At 38.2% G+C, this 16,717-nt stretch overlaps 1 pseudogene; it reads right to left on the bottom strand.

Annotated features, from left to right (window-relative positions):
* The window catches only part of LOC103741005, a 39,357-nt pseudogene extending 23,080 nt beyond the window's left edge, over positions 1 to 16,277 (bottom strand).
* Between the last annotated feature and the right edge of the window lie 440 nt (positions 16,278 to 16,717).

Here is a 16,717-nt window from a genome sequence, read left to right as displayed (position 1 = left end):
AAAAAAAAAACGACATATATTCTCCCTCATATGTGGATCCTAGAACCAAATCCTGATAAGTGAGTATGTATCCAGATGTAACTACAGGAATCAGGATAATGGAAAGGAAACAGGGAGGTAAAGGAAAAGAAAGAACTTGAAAGAGAAGAGCAGTAGGAAACAGGCCTTAATAAGGGAGATATGGATAAAAATTGTGTTAGTTTAAGGGAGCGGGGAGGGAAGGATATTCAAGGAACCTAGGGGATAAAGGGAAAGAAGGAGCTCAAGAGAGGTAGGACATAGGAGAAGGGTATTATTAAAGGAGAAAGGGGGAAAATGGGGGGACACACACAAAATCAACAAATTAAAAAAAGTATATTTGAGGAGGAAGCATAAAAATTTACATCATGTTAATTAGTAGAGGTGATAAACATTACCCTTGAAATCTACCCAATGACTTTATAGACATACACAGGCGCCAAGGATCTGAGTGCAACAGATTATGACTAGTAATAATCAGATACATACAGATTAGAGATGCGTGCGCCAACATCTCAGTGTTAGTAGCGAAAACAATGAGTCTTTCTGTAAGAAACACTGTATTTTAAAATGAAAATGAAATGGAGATCGTTTTTAAAGGTTAAAAACTCATACAATTTTATGTCTTACAGGGCTTATACTGAATTCAATATTGTATAACTGTATTAATTCAACAGCGAACCTAAAAATTTTGTAGCCACATTTGAAAGAGCTGTATCTTTGCTTTGGAAACTGTTATTGAGCATATTGAAGCTGTAATGATATACTTCTTCTAAAAAATATATATTAAAAAATGTAGGAAACAGCATATTTTAAAATGAAATGGAGATCTTCTTTAAAGGGCAAAAACTCATTCAATTTTATATCTTACAGGGTTTATACTGAGTTCAGTATTGTATAACTGTATTAATTCAACTGTGAACCTAAAAATTTTCAGCCACTTTTGAAAGAGATGTATCCTTGCTCTGGAGTGTGTTACTGAATATGTTAAAGCTGTAGTGAAATGCTTCTTCTAATCATGTGGTTATTAAATTTAAAAAAATTAACAAAAATTCTTCAAAGAGTAAAAATTTTATAAGATTGTTTCAGGTGTTCTGTATGAAACAGACACACAAAAAAATCAATCTACCTGATAATTTTATATCCATGCTCAGGTGCCAAGGATCCCAGAAAGTAACTGACTGTGGCTAGTAATAATCAGATATACAGAGATTAGAAATGCATATGCAAACATCTTAGTGTCAATTGCATTGAAAATGAATTTTTCTGTATGAAATTGTGTATTTTAATAATGAAATGGAGATCTTTTTTAAAGGTTAAAACCTCATTTAATTATGTCTTATAGGGTTTATATAGAGTACAATATTGTATAACTGTATTAATTGAACTGTAAACCTAAAAAGTTACTGTAATGAAATGCTTCTTCTAATTATGTGGTTATTAAATAAATAATTTTAAGATTATAAATTACATTCGTTGCAATGAGTTGGAATGGCATATAGTTCATAAGACATACTACATGAAATTAGCCAAATAAAACCACCTGATAAAATGTTATAAGTATGACTTTATAACTGAAACTGTAATGCCAAAAAGTAGCATGAAACTTAAGATTTCATAAATGTTATCATGTGATTGATATTTTATTCCCTTGTAAAACAGGAATGAAAATAGATTAATATGTTGAAAACAAAGGAAATGAATGACTGAAATATTTCATATCTACCAAAGCAATAATTATTCTAATATTTAATTTACAGTTTACTTAACAAACTCTTACTGGAGATCTACAGGGAATAAATCCATACTAGCAGTTTCACACGCTTTTACAGATCATAGTTTCACTTGTCTAAATTGGCAAGGCATTATTTTAACCTAAAAATTAACCTTACAAAGGCTCAGAATTCATAAATTTATAACTTCAAATTTAGCTTCCTTAATTAGACTTTTTCTAACTTTTTTTCTCTCTATGAATATCAAAGAATCTTAGAGTAGGCATTTATATACCCCTAGTTATGACAATTGCTGGGCCAAACGGAATGAACTAGAACTACTAAGTAGTACAGTGATGACATGGATGAAAATCAAATGCGCTACACTGAGTGAAGGACACAGACAGCAACCTCCATGAGATTCCATTCAGGTGATGTTATCTTTACAAGGTGAAACTACAGGCCTGAAAACCAGATTGATGGCTTCCCGAAGCCAAGAGTCGGTAAAGGCCTGACTACAAGGGGCAAAAGGAATTTTTTTGCTGTGATGGAACTATCCTTTATTTTTTATCTTAGTGACAGTTACACAAACATATGCATTTGTCAAAACTAACTGAACTGTATAATAAAATGGGTGAATTATGCTGTATGCAAATTATACCTCAATAAACCTTACTTTAAAAAATTAAAAAGAGAGATTGTTTTGGCTATTCTGTGTTTTTGTGTTTTCATATGAAATTTGAGATTATTTTTTCAATTTCTGAGAAGAATTGTTTTGGGATTTTAATGGGGATTGTGTTGAATCTGTGGATGCTTTTTATAGGATGGCCATTTTCACAATATTAATCCTACTATCCATATTGCTGAAGATACTACATAAATGAGTTATTGAACAAACAAGGAGAAATCAAATGGCTACAGACCTCAAAATTTCATCTCTACTGGCTGCCTTTCATAGTAGTAGAAGGTGCTATGCATGGTACCTGAGGAAAAAGTTATGTTCAACCTTACCAAGGCGTGAACCCTGCAAGCTATAATAATGACTGGTGGGCGAGATATGCTTACTGGTGCAATAGTGGCATGAATGTCATCAAAGTGACCAATCTCTTTCTGATAGAATTTAAGACCTCCTTCACAAAATGGAGCCCATACCTGGTACTGTTACCAGGGTCAAGAACCTGTGGGTAGACAGGTCACAAGTTATAGGAGAGCACCTACCACTATTATTCGGCTAAATAGGCATAATATTAAACTGACTTCTAATGACTTACTCTTATATGCATAGATTAGTGTAGCTTTCAACTTTGATCAGGCAAGCTTCTCCTTGAAGCAGGTGACAATTAACAAAGAGGATCACAAATGATCAAAGAGAAGAAAACAAGAGACTGAAGTTCTCAGCCCTAACTGGACACCTGTTTAACAACCTCTTATCCCAAGGCTCAGGGGTCATTACACATAGAAGAGGGGGTGGAAGATTGTAAAAGCCAGAGGTGGTAGAGGAATACAAAGAAACAATGTTTTTTCAGACACAACAGGGCAGTTGTACATACGAACCCATAGTGCTTGTGGTAGCATGCCCCAAGATCTGTGCAGGCTCAAGTCAAAAAAAAAACCAAGCATAAATTGAGGAGGTAGGCAAGAAGCCTTGGCCCTAGTTGAGGATCTATTGATAGTTGATAGCTGCTGGCAGAGAGAAGCTCATGTTTTTTCAAGGGTGTGATACCTGGTAGTTTGACCAGACTCCAAAGGATGGACCCATAGCTAAGAATATTTGAAGAACACAAATTAGACTCAGTAGGCCTTTAAAATAAAGAAAAATAATAATACAGGATATGTGGTTCTTTGGGGGTTAGTAGGTGGGGTGAATCCAGGAGAGGGAGTCTGAATAGTATTAAAATACACTGTATGAAATTCTCAAAGAATAAATAAAAAATAAAAGAAAACCAAATTAAATAGTGAAGGCCTCAAAAAAATTCTTGAGGGTGTTAAAAGTTTTTTCCTTAAAGACATGTAATATGTATAATGTAATGCAGGGTTATTTTTTGAAATGATTTTTCACTCTTTCTAAGAGAGTAAAACAGTGAAAAAGCAGTGATTCTTTTTCAACAGATGGTCCTAGATATCTGGATATTCACACAGAAAGAAGGAAGGTAGACCAATGTAGCTCTGTTCATAAACATGAACTTCAAGTGGCTCAAAGATCCACGCAGAAGTCCTGAAACTCTATTACCCTTAAAGAAAAAAATAGGTCAAATGCATCAAGATGTCAGATTTGGTAATGGTTTCCTGAATATGACACAAAAGGCAACAGAAAAAAAAACCCTCGCAAATTGAACTGCATGGAATAATTATATTTTAATCACCAAAAGAAAGTACAGATTGAGTAACCCTTCAATGTAATGCTTGGGATATGATTCATATCACAGTTTCTTAGGTTTTAGAATGTATTTTGCATAGATTTTAATCAATAAATCTGAAATCCAAAATGTTTGAGGCAGACGTTGATGCTCAAAGAATTTAAGATTTCCCAACAGTTTAGTTTTCAGATATTTGAAATAGGGATGCTTAGCCTGTATCAAAAGAGCAAAAGGCAATCCAAATATATGTCAGAAAATATCTGAAAATCATGTCTAATAAAGACTTAATAGTCAAAATATATAGATAACTACCAAAACAAGTCAATCAAACAAACAACTGGATAAAATGGGGGAAGGACCTAGTCATTTCTCCAAAGAAGATAGAAAGTGATCCAGAAATATATGATAAGATGGTCACCACCCAGAGTGCAAGTCAGGGTTACAATGAGATACTACCTCACACCAGTTAGGATGACTCTTCTCAAAAAATAAACCACCAAAAATATCTACCCTCCTGTCTTAGTAAATAGCAACTGTTCACAGGGTTGTGAAAAAACTGGAACCCTTGTGTACTAGTCACAGGAATGCAGAAACATATAGACTCTAAGGAAAAAGAGAATGCTAGTTCCTCAAAACCTTTAAATAGGAGAGAAGTTCTGCTGACACGACAGGGATGATCCTTAAGGCAATGATGCTAAGTGAAATAAGCCAGCCACAAAGTAGAAACCCCTGTATTATTCTACTTATTTTGAAATGTCTGCAGCAGTCAAATTCACAGAGGCAGATGGTAAGAACGATGGTTGCTAGGGGCTGCGTTGGAGAGGGATGGGGCATTTTTGGCTGTTTCAGTTTTAGTCTACAAGATGAAGAGAGTTCTGAAGGTGACATTAAGATGATAACACTAAATTGTGCACCTAAAAATAAAGATGATGCATTTTATGTCATGTACTTTTTACTACAATATAAATTTGAAACAATGAAGGAATGATTCCACCTTTGGTACCATATACAGTTTTGGTATTCTGGCCTCACTGTCTTAGGAGAGGCCAGCTAGAGAGACTCCAGCAAGTACTGATTTGGAAGCACCACGGTTTCTAAGAGAAGAGGTTGAGATTTCCTGTGACACAGTGAAAGAGAAGGGTGACCTGCTCTAGCCATGTCACACAAACAGCAGGCCCACTGAGGAAATAGCAATGTGGTTGTTGGGGTACGGGACACTAAGTGATGCTGCTTCCTGAGGAGGAGCACAGGGCCTGGGGCTGAGTCGGGGAGAAAGGCAATGCTTAAAGCAGAGCTGCTGTTGCTTTCCAGTGGTCTGTGCTTGCTTAGACAAAGGGCATCTCAAGGGTGATCAGCGGATGCTTTTGCAAGCAGAGGACCATCCGCAAATGAGGTCATCAAGATAGTTTCATAAATGAGAGAAGCCATGGTAAAACATTTGGCTGCAGGACTTTGCATATGAAAAACCCTAAATGCTGGCCTTTATTTTTGTTATTATATCTCCTTTTGTAAACCTGTTTGTCACAGTCCTGCTTCTGTCTTTTATGAAGGATTGCTAAGCAGAGGCACACTTAGCCAGTGTCTGAATTTTCACAAAACCTGATAGATTAAATATGTTGTTAATGTTTATATATATTTATTATTTTTATTTTATGCATATGTGTGTATTGCCTGCATGTAGGTAAGTGCACCTGTGTCGTGCAATGTCCGTGGAGGTCAGAAGAGGCTGTTGGAACCCCTAGGACTGGAGTTACGGACAGTTGTTAGCTGCCATGTGGGTGCTGGGATTTGAACCCGGGTCTTCTACAAGAACGACCAGTGTTCTTAACTGCTGAGCTATCTCTCCAGCCCCCTAATGTTTATATATTTTATGGTAAGGATAATTATATTTTATTTTAGTTACATTTGTCACTAGAAAGTAATTGATACTTTAAAAATATTTGGGAAATTTAGATATGTAAAAGGAAAGTAGAATTCATCCATCATCCCCTTATTTAGGGTTAAATATTATTAATTCTCGTAAAGTTCTTTCCAGGAATACACATACAGAATATATCTGCACATATAACAAAATTTGATATATACATATATTATAGAATTGGAATCGTTACTATATATAATTTGTACCATGTGTTTTTAACGTTAATATTTTATCATAAACCTCTGTTACTAAATATTCTTCAGAAATATTACTTTTAATTTTTACCTAATATTCAACTACAGGACCACACTATAACTTACTGAATCTTTTCCCTGTGTGGGATCTTAACTGGGCGATGAATGTTTTTGTTCATAAATCTTTAACTACATATCTCATTTACTTAGGATAGATTTCTAGAAGTGGTATTATTGATTTAAAGGTATGAGCATTTTTATGACTTTTATAGATATTGCCAAATGTCTTTCCAAGTTAAATTTCCTATACCAATATACAAGAAAGCTTACTTCACTCATTCATTCCTACTGCTTTTAATAGTACCTTTAAAATCTATTTAATGTTGGTTAGTGTTGGTTATCCCTCCCCAAACTCCTCCCTCTCCTCTGCCCTCCCATTACCCTATTTAACCCTTTCTACTTTGTTATTTCTATGTCTCCCCTTATATCACTATATTTTATCACCCTTCCCTTGTAGTTTTCCTCCCACCCTCCATGACCATTTATTACTTTCATGCCTTTAGAAAAGCCATATGGAGATCTACCACCATAGAAACTTCTTAAAGTATATACATATACATTATAAAAAGAGATTAAAAGTTTAAACTTACAACAGGGGGAATTTCCCCTATTAGACATCATAGGCTAGCAAAATAAAAGCCCACTGTCAGGAATGGACTCTCTCTTTTGAAACTGTTGACCAGGGGTCCCATAGACCCTCAAGCAATACAGGCCATCTTCCCTGATTTTGGTTACCCACCAGAACTTCATGGTAGATACAACATACACACATTTTTGAATACACAAGGAGAAATCACGCTAGTGCTGTCTTCAAAACCTCATCTCTGCTGGCTAGCTTTCATTATGCTGTGAAGTGCTGTGCATGCTGTCTGAAGAGAATATTATTTACCAACCTTGCCAAGCTGTGAAGCCTGCAAGCTACAACAACTGGTCTGGCAAAATACATCCACCAGTGCAATATTGGCACAAATATGATGGGAGTGGTCAATCACTTTCTAATTGGATTCGAGGTCCACTTAATAGGATGACGCTCATACTTGACGTTGATAACAGACCTAGGAACCTAAAGCTAGACGGGTCACAGGATGTAGGGGAGAACCTAATACTATTATTCTGCTAAATAGATTTACTGTTAAACTGACTTCTAATAACTTTTTGTATACCCATAGATTAATGCATCTTTCAGCTCTCACCAGAGAAACATCCTTATGCGGAAGATGATGATTAGCACAGAAACTCACAACTGGCCAACATATGGGGAACAAGAGACTACAGAGCGCTTATCTCCGAGTAGGGTACCTGTATCAAACTTCTGCCTCACAAGGCTGAGAGACCATTGTAGAAGACAGGTAGAATGACTGTAAGAGCCAGAGATGATGGATGACCACAAGGAAAGAGTTTTCCAGACAGCTGGTCAGTTGATGAACTCACAGCAATGGTGACAGCATGCCCAAGTCCCATGTAAGCTCAAACCAGACAAAATCCCAGCATAGATATGGAGAAGTGAATAAAAACTCCCAACCCTACCTGAGGAACTATTGGTAATCAATGGCTGCTGGGACAGGGAGTGTCAGTGTCTTTCAAGGGTGTGATTCTTGGTAGGTTAACCAGGCTCCTCCGACAGAGGACCCTACATGGAAGGACATTTGGGGACACAAATTTGATTCTATAGGCCTTAATATTTATAAAATAGAACATTAATTTTTGTGGGGGTAGGAAGGAGGGAGCAGATAGAGGAGAGGATCTAAATATGATAAAAATTGTATGAAAATCACAAAAATTCAATAAAAATTGTTTAAATCTGATTAGAATTTTAATTTGTATTTTGAAAAATTACTAGTAGAATGTTTTCCATTTTCCACATTTTTAATATTTAATTTTTTCATAAGTTTTCTACTTTTGTTCTTTTTCTGTTTTTCTATTTATATACCAGTGTTTCTCTTATTGATTTTTTGAGAAATTTAAAGCTAGAATAGATATTAAACTTTTATAATTAATAATTTTCCATTAACATTTAATTTTTTTCTTTGTGAGATAAGGCCTTACTATGTAGCCTTGACTAGTCTGGCACTTGCTATGTAGACCAGGGTGGCCTTGAGTTCACAGTTCTGCCTTCCTCTGCCTCCAGAGTGCTGGGATTAAAGGCCTGTGCCACCCTGCCTTACAATATTTTATTTCATTTGGAGTTTTCTCTTCTTTTTTATGCCATACACATAAAAATTTAAAATTGTTTCTGAGAATTTCATGCACAAATTACTGTCCTTGCATTATTTCTATCTCTATATCTATTTCTATCCCTTCCAGTCTTCCAGTAATTTCTTTCATGTCCCCTGTACTTGTCTCAATTTCTTTTGCTTTTTAAAAAATATTTTTAATTGAATTTTTATGGACTTCATACAATCCATTTTAATCATATTTAGTCCTTCCTTCCCTATCTGTAACCCACCCCCATAACCCATTCATGGAATTTCATGCATTTTGTCATCTATGTTAAGGCCTATCGAGTCAAGTTTTTGTACCCAGATTTCCCTCAGTGTGAACTTATCCACCTTCTAGTGTCACTGCCTTAGAGAAAAATCAACTCTCTCTCACCCAGCAGAGATCAGCTTCCAATAGTAACTCGACAAAGTTGTGACCTCCTGCCCATTTCCCCAGTTCTGTTCTGGGTTTTGTCTGATTGAGTTTGCATGGGTGTCGTGCTTCCTGTCACCACTGAGGTAAGTTCATATGAGCAAGGTCCCAGGAGCCTGTAAGACTGTTTCCTCATGGTCATGTGCCTCCTTTCTGGGCTGTTACAATCTTTCTGCCCATTCTTCCACAATAGTCCCTGAGCCCCTCCCAGTTAAATACCCCCATTTTACCCATTTTACTATTGGTAAAACCTATCTTCTCTCTCTCTCTCTCTCTCTCTCTCTCTCTCTCTCTCTCTGTCTCCTTTCTCTTTACCTCCATGATTTCTTTCTTTTTCTTTTTTCTGGCTCCTGCAGTTACATATGGGTATATACTCAAAAATAAGTATTTAGTGCTGGGATCCACATATGAGGGAGAACACACATTTTTTTTTTTCTGAGCCTGTGTTACTTTACTTAGTATAACAGTTTCTAGTTCTATCCATTTACCTACAAATTTCGTGATTTTGTCTTTTTTCACCTCTGAGTAGAAGTCCACTGAGTAAATGTATCACGTTTTCATTATCCATTCATCACTGAGGAACACTTAGGTTGCTTCTATTTCTTAGTTATTGTGAAAAGACCAGCAACAAACATGGATATACAAGTATCTCCGTGGTAGGATGAGTCCTTGGGTATATGCCAAGGAGTGGTATAACTGGATCATGTGATTGCATTGCTTGAGTTTGCCCACCAACAATGAGTATTTCCATTTCCCCACGTCCTCTCCAATATTTGGTATCATTTGTTCTCTTGATCTTGCCAGTCTGATTGGGGTAAGATGAAATCTTAAAGTGATTTTGATTTGCATTTCCCTAACTACTAAGGATGTTGAACACTTTTTAAGGTGTTTCTTAATCATTTTTATTTCTTCTTTTGAAAACTCTCTGTTCAGATCCATAACCATCTTTTAACTGGGTTCTTTGGTTTTTTTCATTCTTTGTTTTTTGAGTTCTTTATATATTCTGGGTATTAGTCCTCTATCAAATGTGTAGCATGTGAAGATTTTTTCCCCACTCAGTGGATTTCCTTTTTACTTCATTGGTTGTCTCTTTCAATGTACAGAAGCTTTAGTTTAATGAGATCCCACTCATCAATTGTTGACCTTAATTCTTGTAGAACCGATTTGTGCACCTATGTTTTATAGGGTACTGCCCATGTTTTCTTCTAACAGTTTCAGTGTTTCAGGTTTCATGTTGAGGTCTTTGATCCATTTGGAATTGACTTTTGTGTAGGTGATAGGTAAGGGTCTAACTTCATTCTTTTACAGGTGGAGATCCATTTCTGTCAGCACCATTTGTCAAAGATACTCTTTCCTCCAGTGTGTGTTCTTGGCAGCTTTTTGAAATATCAGGTGGCTGAAATTGTGTGTATTCATGTTTGGGTTTTCTATTGTGTTCTATTGATTTGTGTGTTTGCTTTTGTGTCAGGACCAAGCTGTTTTATGACTACAGCTCTGTAGTATAGTTTGAGATCTGATATGGTAATTCCCCCAGCATTACTCTTTGTGCTCAAGATTGTTTTGGCTATCCAGAGTCTTCTGTGATTTCATATTTAGGATGTTTTTTATAATTTTGTGAAGAATGCCATGGAGATTTTGATTGGCATTACATTGAATTGATAAATTACTTTTGGTAGGATGGTCTTTTTTTTTTTTTTTTTTTTTTTTTTTTTTTTTGTTGTTTTTTGGAAAGGGGTCCTTTCTTTCGCCCCACCTGCCCGGGACCTCACTTTGTACACCAGGCGGGCTTTAACCCCACAGAGTTCCCCCTGCCTCTGCCTCCCGAGTGCTGGGACTACAGGTGTGTGCCACCACGCCTGGCTAGATGGTCATTTTAACAATACTAATTTTACAAATCCATGAGCACAGGTGGTCTTTCCACCTGAGTCTTATTCAATCTTTTTCTTCAAAAATTTAAAAATCTCATTGTAGAGATCTTTCATGTCTTTGGTCAGGTTTATTCCTAGATAGTTTTCTTTTCTGAAGCTATTGTGAATGGGATGGTTTCTATAAACTCTCCAGTTGCTTGTTATTCATCTATAGAAAGGCTACTGATTTTTGTAAATGGATTGGATTGCTTACTTATTTTGTTTTGTAAACTTTTAATTGAATTTTTATATATTTCATATAGAACACTTTAATTATCTTTGTACCTCCTTCCACATTGGCATGCTCCATAGCTCCCCTCCCCGCCACTGGATTTCATGCATTCTTGTCATTTATGTTAAGGCCTGTTGAGTTAAGTTAGTATCCCCAGACATCCCTCAGGGCAAGCTCATCGGCTGAGGTCTAGTCATTCTTTTTTTTTTTTTGAGTTTAAAAAAGGGTTTATAAAAGCCATGATCTGGAACATTCAAATCAGTTCTCTGAGGAAGGGGACCTAGGAAAAATGTGATGAGCAGGCGAGACATTGCAGCTTCCTAGCTGCACGGGGCTCAATCCGTTCTGACTTTAGGCCAGAGCATTTGCCCGCAGCACCTTGACAGTTGAGTGGTCGGACCCAGCTGGTGAGAATTCACCTGGAGGCGACCTCCTCCCCCCCCTCCCCCTCCCCCTCCTCCTCCTCTTCCTTCTTCACAGGGGCTTCTACCTCTCCTGGGTTGTGCAGCTTTTTCTTTGCTTTCTTATTCTTGGACTTCAGGGTACCATCCTGACTATCGGGTGCATAAATCCCTTTAGTCACAGCAGAAGCATCAGAACACTGGTCTTCACTGGGGCCTCGGGGCTGCTGCTCAGCTCGTTCTCTCTTCTTGGCTACAGGACCCTGGTTCTCTTCCTCCTGCTTTTTCTTTTTAGGCCGCTTGGCCTCGAGTTGGGGGCGGTTGTCCTTATCTGTGTACCTGCTGCCTCTTTGGTTTTTTCCTTTCTCTTTTTCCACTCCATCCCGGTCTCTGGTCTCTGAAAGGTGCTGATGCTGGGGCCTGTTGCTTGCTCTTTAGCGAACCATCCGCTTGGGAAAACACTCCTGGACGGTGACCGCACTGGTTGTGGTCATGGAGGTCTTGGCCTCCTTCACAGCGGAGGGACTACAGTCATCTTGCTCCCTCTTTTTCCAAAAATGCAGTTTAAGTCTGTTTTGCTCCAAGATGACAGATCCTTTCCTTTTGTGTATTTCATATAATGAACAGGTTTTTGGAGATTCTGAATTTTTCCTCAAGGCTAAAAGATTTCTTTTCCTTGTTGTCTGAGGAATCTGTTGTTTCCCGACCATGGCAAGTGTTTGATGCTGCAAGATGCTGATTAAAAGTCATCTGGATGAGCAATCCAGTTGCCTTCCGTTATTGTTTGTAGCTCCAAGTCCAAGGTGGTTATTTTTAACTTGAACTTTAATATGGTATGTGGTTCCTTGCTCCTGAGCCCCGAAACCCTTTCCTTTAGACCACACCATCTTCTCTAGTATCCTCTGGCAGAACTTGGAATCATAATTACTCCACTCAGTGTTTCTTGGATCCACAGCCCATTTCTGCTTCCTCCAGTGCTCAGACAGCATCGATGTGTCACCGGCGTTCTGTGGCTACGAGGGGCCAGAGGTCAGGAAAAAGCTGGAAGTCCGTGCGGAGGAAGCCCCAGCGGGGCAGGTCGTTTTGATTGCATGGTCCAGGTATAGTCATTCTATCTAGAGTTCCTCCTTCTAAGATCAGCTCTTCCTCACCCAGCAGTAATATCTTGATTTTTTAAACCTGTCACTTTGTTGAAAGTGTTGATCATTTCTAGAAGTTATCTGGTGGGATTTTTGGGATTTCTTATGTATAATATCATATCATCTGAAAATAGGGATGATTTGACCTCTTTTTTTACAATTAGCGCTCCTTTAATTTCCTTCTTACTGCTCTACCAAGAGTTTCAAGAACTATACTGAAAAGTGTGGAGATAGTGAACAGCCTTGCCTGATTCCTGATTTTAGTGGGAATGCTTCCAGTTTTTCTCCACTTATAATGATGTTGGCCACAGGTTTATTATATACAGCTTTAATTGTGTTGACATGTATTTCCTCCAGTCCAATTCCCTCTAGGACTTTTATCATAAATGTATGTTGGATTTTGTCAAAGGCCTTTTACTGTATCTATTGAGATGACCATGTGATTTTTGTCTTTAAGTCCATTTATATGTTTTATTGCATTTATTGACAGGTATATTGAATCATCCCTATATCTCTGGAATAAAGCTGATTTGATCATGATGCATGAATTTTTTGATGTTTGTCTGTATGCAGTTTGCAAGTATTGGGTCTAAGGTTTCCTTTTTTGTTGTGTCTTTACCTGTTTTTGGTATTAGAGTGATAATACTGGCTCCATAGAAGGAGTTTGGGAGTTCTCCCTCTGTCCCTATCCTTTAGAATAATTTGATTGTAGATCTTTAAATGTCTGGTAGAGTTCTGCTGTGACTCCATCTAGGCCTAGGATTTTTTTCAGTTGAGAGGTTTTGCATTACTATTTCAGTTTCCTTGTTTGTTATGGGTCTGTTTAAGCTGTTAATCTCTTCTTGGTTTTGGTTTGGTGGTTTCCATGAGTTTAGAAATTTATCCATTTCTTTTAGGTTTTCAAATTTAATAGAATACAAGTTTTTAAAGTATTCCCTTTAAAAAATTTATTTATTATTTTTATTTCATGTGTATGCATGTATTGCCTGCATATAGGTAAGTGCACCCATGTCGTACAATGCCCATGGAAGACAGAAGAGGCTGTCAGATCCCTTGGAACTGGAATTATGGACAGTTGTTAGCTGCCATGTGGGTGCTGGGATTCGAACCCGGGTCTTCTGCCAGAACACAGTGTTTTTAATCACTGACCCATCTCTCCAGCCCCTAAAGTTTTCCCTTTTTATGTTCTTGATCTTTTTAGTGTCTGTTGTAATGTTTCCTCTTTCATCTCTGATTTTGTTGATTCTTTTTGGTTAACTGGGCTAAGGATATGTCTATCTTGTTTATCTTGTCAAAGAATTAGTTCTTAGATTCATTGATTCTTTGTATGGCTTTCTTTGTCTCTATTTTACAATTTATGCTCTGATATTTGTTATTTATTCTCCTCTGGCTTTCATACTTTGCATTGAAATGTCAGCTGTAATTCTGATGGATTTTCCTTTATATGTGTTTTGTTGTTTTTCTCTTGCAGCTTTCAGTGTTCTCTCTTTGTTCTGTTCATTTAGTGTTTTTGCTGTGGTATACCATGGGGAGTTTCTCTTCTGGTCCTGTCTGTGTGGTGTTCTGGGTACTTCTATTACCTATATGAGTATGTATTTCCTTGATTTAGGGACATTTTCTTCTATAATCCTGTTGAAGATCTGGTCAATGCTATTTACCTATTATTCTTTTTTCTCTAAGCTTATGATACGAAATTTGGTCTTTTAATGGTGTCCCACATATCCTGAATATTCCACTCCTGTCTTTAAAATTTTTTTCATGTTCTTTGCTTGAGTGGTCCAATTCTTCTACTTTATTGCCCAGTCTGATATTCTGTTTTCCGTTTCATTCATTCTGTTAGTAAGGCTTTCTCCTGTCATTTCAAATTGGTTTATTGAGTTTTTCATTTCCTTCTTCATTTCAGCCTGAGTTTTCTTTAATATTTTGATCTGTTTCATGAATTAAGTCGGAAGTTTATCCCTATCCTCTTTTATTTGAGTTGTTTGTATGTTCTTTAAATTCATTGGATTCTTTATGTTGTTTTAAATTCTGTGTCCTGGGTTTCCTTTAGGAAGTTCTCATTGTATAACTGTTCTATTGGAGTGGTGGTGTTTGGTGGGGACATATTATTTTGGTGTTGGGGTAGATTCAGCTGTTGAGTGCACTGTGTGAGGGATGGTTGGAGCAGAGGGCACACTGTCCATCTGTGTGGTCCCAGCACTGCTGGCAGAGATGGAGGAGAATGCAGTTGTCACTGGAATGCTTGTGGCAAAGGGACGCAGGGTGTTTTCAATACGTGTGAAGGTAGCTGTTCTACCAGGAATGATATGAGTTGTGCTCATAATAGGTGTTGTTTCTGAGTTCTGGAGGGTTGAGGAAGATGGGATGGTGGTGGTGTGGGTTGCAGACACAGAATCTGTGTGGACTGAGGTGATGTCTATTGTGACCTGAGGGACAGTGATGCTTGTAGATGAAGTAGTAAGAGCTGTGGCTGGTGTGGTAGAGATGCCTGCACCAAGTGAAGCCAGGGTTCTGGATGTAACTGTCTCCATCACACCAGAAGAGGTGGGGGGTAAAGTGGCAGTGGTAAAGGTCCCATCTGTGGGCAAGTGGCTATTTGAGACTGTGGAGCTGGGAGTGGTGGGCACGGTGGTCTGGGTGGCAGGGGTGACCAAGTGTGTGGTAGCAGTCTTTGTTGTGTCTTGGTGGGGACATATTATTTTGGTATTTTCGTATTAGTATTTTTTTGGTGTGGTTTTGGCATGTAGATTTCTTTTATTGCTTGTGATTCTGGTATGAAACTCAAGCCTGCCTTTGTTGAATTGAACTTTGATTCTGTTTGTATTATTTATGTAGCTTAGTTGCTTTCTAATTGGGTATGAAATGTTAGTTGGTCTAGCCTTCAGGTTCTCTGTTTTGATTTTATATTGGAGGGATCAGATGACTCCAGTCAGGCTACTTAGTTGTTCTCCAGGAGGATGAAGGGGCCCTGATTAGGTACATGCACTTCAATAGTCCCAGAGGGAGAGGGCCAAGGCCCAAGGAGAGGGGATGGGAAAAGGATATGCTGGTCCCTACTAGCCACCAGGTAAACCTAATCCCTGGAGCAGTGGAAGGGACTTCAGATGGTTCTAAAGCAGGGGGATGGGCATAGTGGTATTTGGGCAACTCACCTGTTGAGGCTGAGTCAGGCAGTCTCAAGCAGTCTCAAAGGGAAGGGGACACAAGGCGAGGTGATGGGGAAAGAATGTGCAGGCCCCTACTAGCCAGCAGGAAAGCCTGAGCCCTGGAGCAGTAGGAGAAACTGCAGCTGGTCCCAAAGCCCCTCTTAATTTCTTGTCTACTTCTTTGATTTTATTGATATATATTGTACCTATGGGCATATCTTGCCAGGTTGGTCATTATTGTAGCTTGCAGGGTTCACAGGTATATGTTGCTGTGCCTGGCTTTTTTACGTGGGTTCTGAGGACCTGAACTCAGGTCATCATGCTTGTGCAACAAGCACTTTCCTCACTGATGCATATTTCCAGCCCTTATTGTTTAATATTTTAAATAGCCTTCCTTAGTATCATAGGGGAAACAAAACTTGGGGGCTGGGACTTCTTGTCTTGAAGTGGTGGAAGGTCCCTGGGGTGGGGGTCTAATCACGTCTTCAATGCATCTGCACACATCTTTCTGTACCCTTACTTGCACCTCCTCATTGCAGAGGCACTCAGCGGTGCCCATTTCCGAGTCTTTCAAAAATTCTTCAGGGTAAATTGACTTTTCTTACTGTTGGCTGAGGATTGGCTTTCTTTGGTCCCTTAAGCCAATTACCACAGGCTGTCTGCTTTCCAACTTCCAAAACTTTGTTGCGGTTGCTCTATCTCTTGTTATTCTAAAGGGTTTATGTCTTAATAAATTTTTTCTTATTGTAATTATTTTTTTGAGACAAAGTCTCACTATGTAGCCCCAGCAGGCTTGGAACTTGCTATGTAGCTCCAAGGCCAGTCTAGATTTCACAGTTATCTGCCTATTTATGCCTGGGAGTGCTGGGGTTAAAGACATGAGCATCTACACCAAGCCCTTATTATCATTTTATGTAGGTGTCTGCAAATTCAAGTGCTTCTCTGTCTCCACCCAATAGCCCACTTATTCTTTTTTTACATTTTCCTTTTCCAATTTTA

Source organism: Nannospalax galili, unplaced genomic scaffold (genome assembly GCF_000622305.1).
Source record: "Nannospalax galili isolate Female #2095 unplaced genomic scaffold, S.galili_v1.0 scaffold241, whole genome shotgun sequence".
Classification (NCBI taxonomy): Eukaryota; Metazoa; Chordata; class Mammalia; order Rodentia; family Spalacidae; genus Nannospalax; species Nannospalax galili.
Note: the sequence above shows the minus strand (reverse complement) of the source record. Positions and strands in the feature narration are given on the sequence as shown.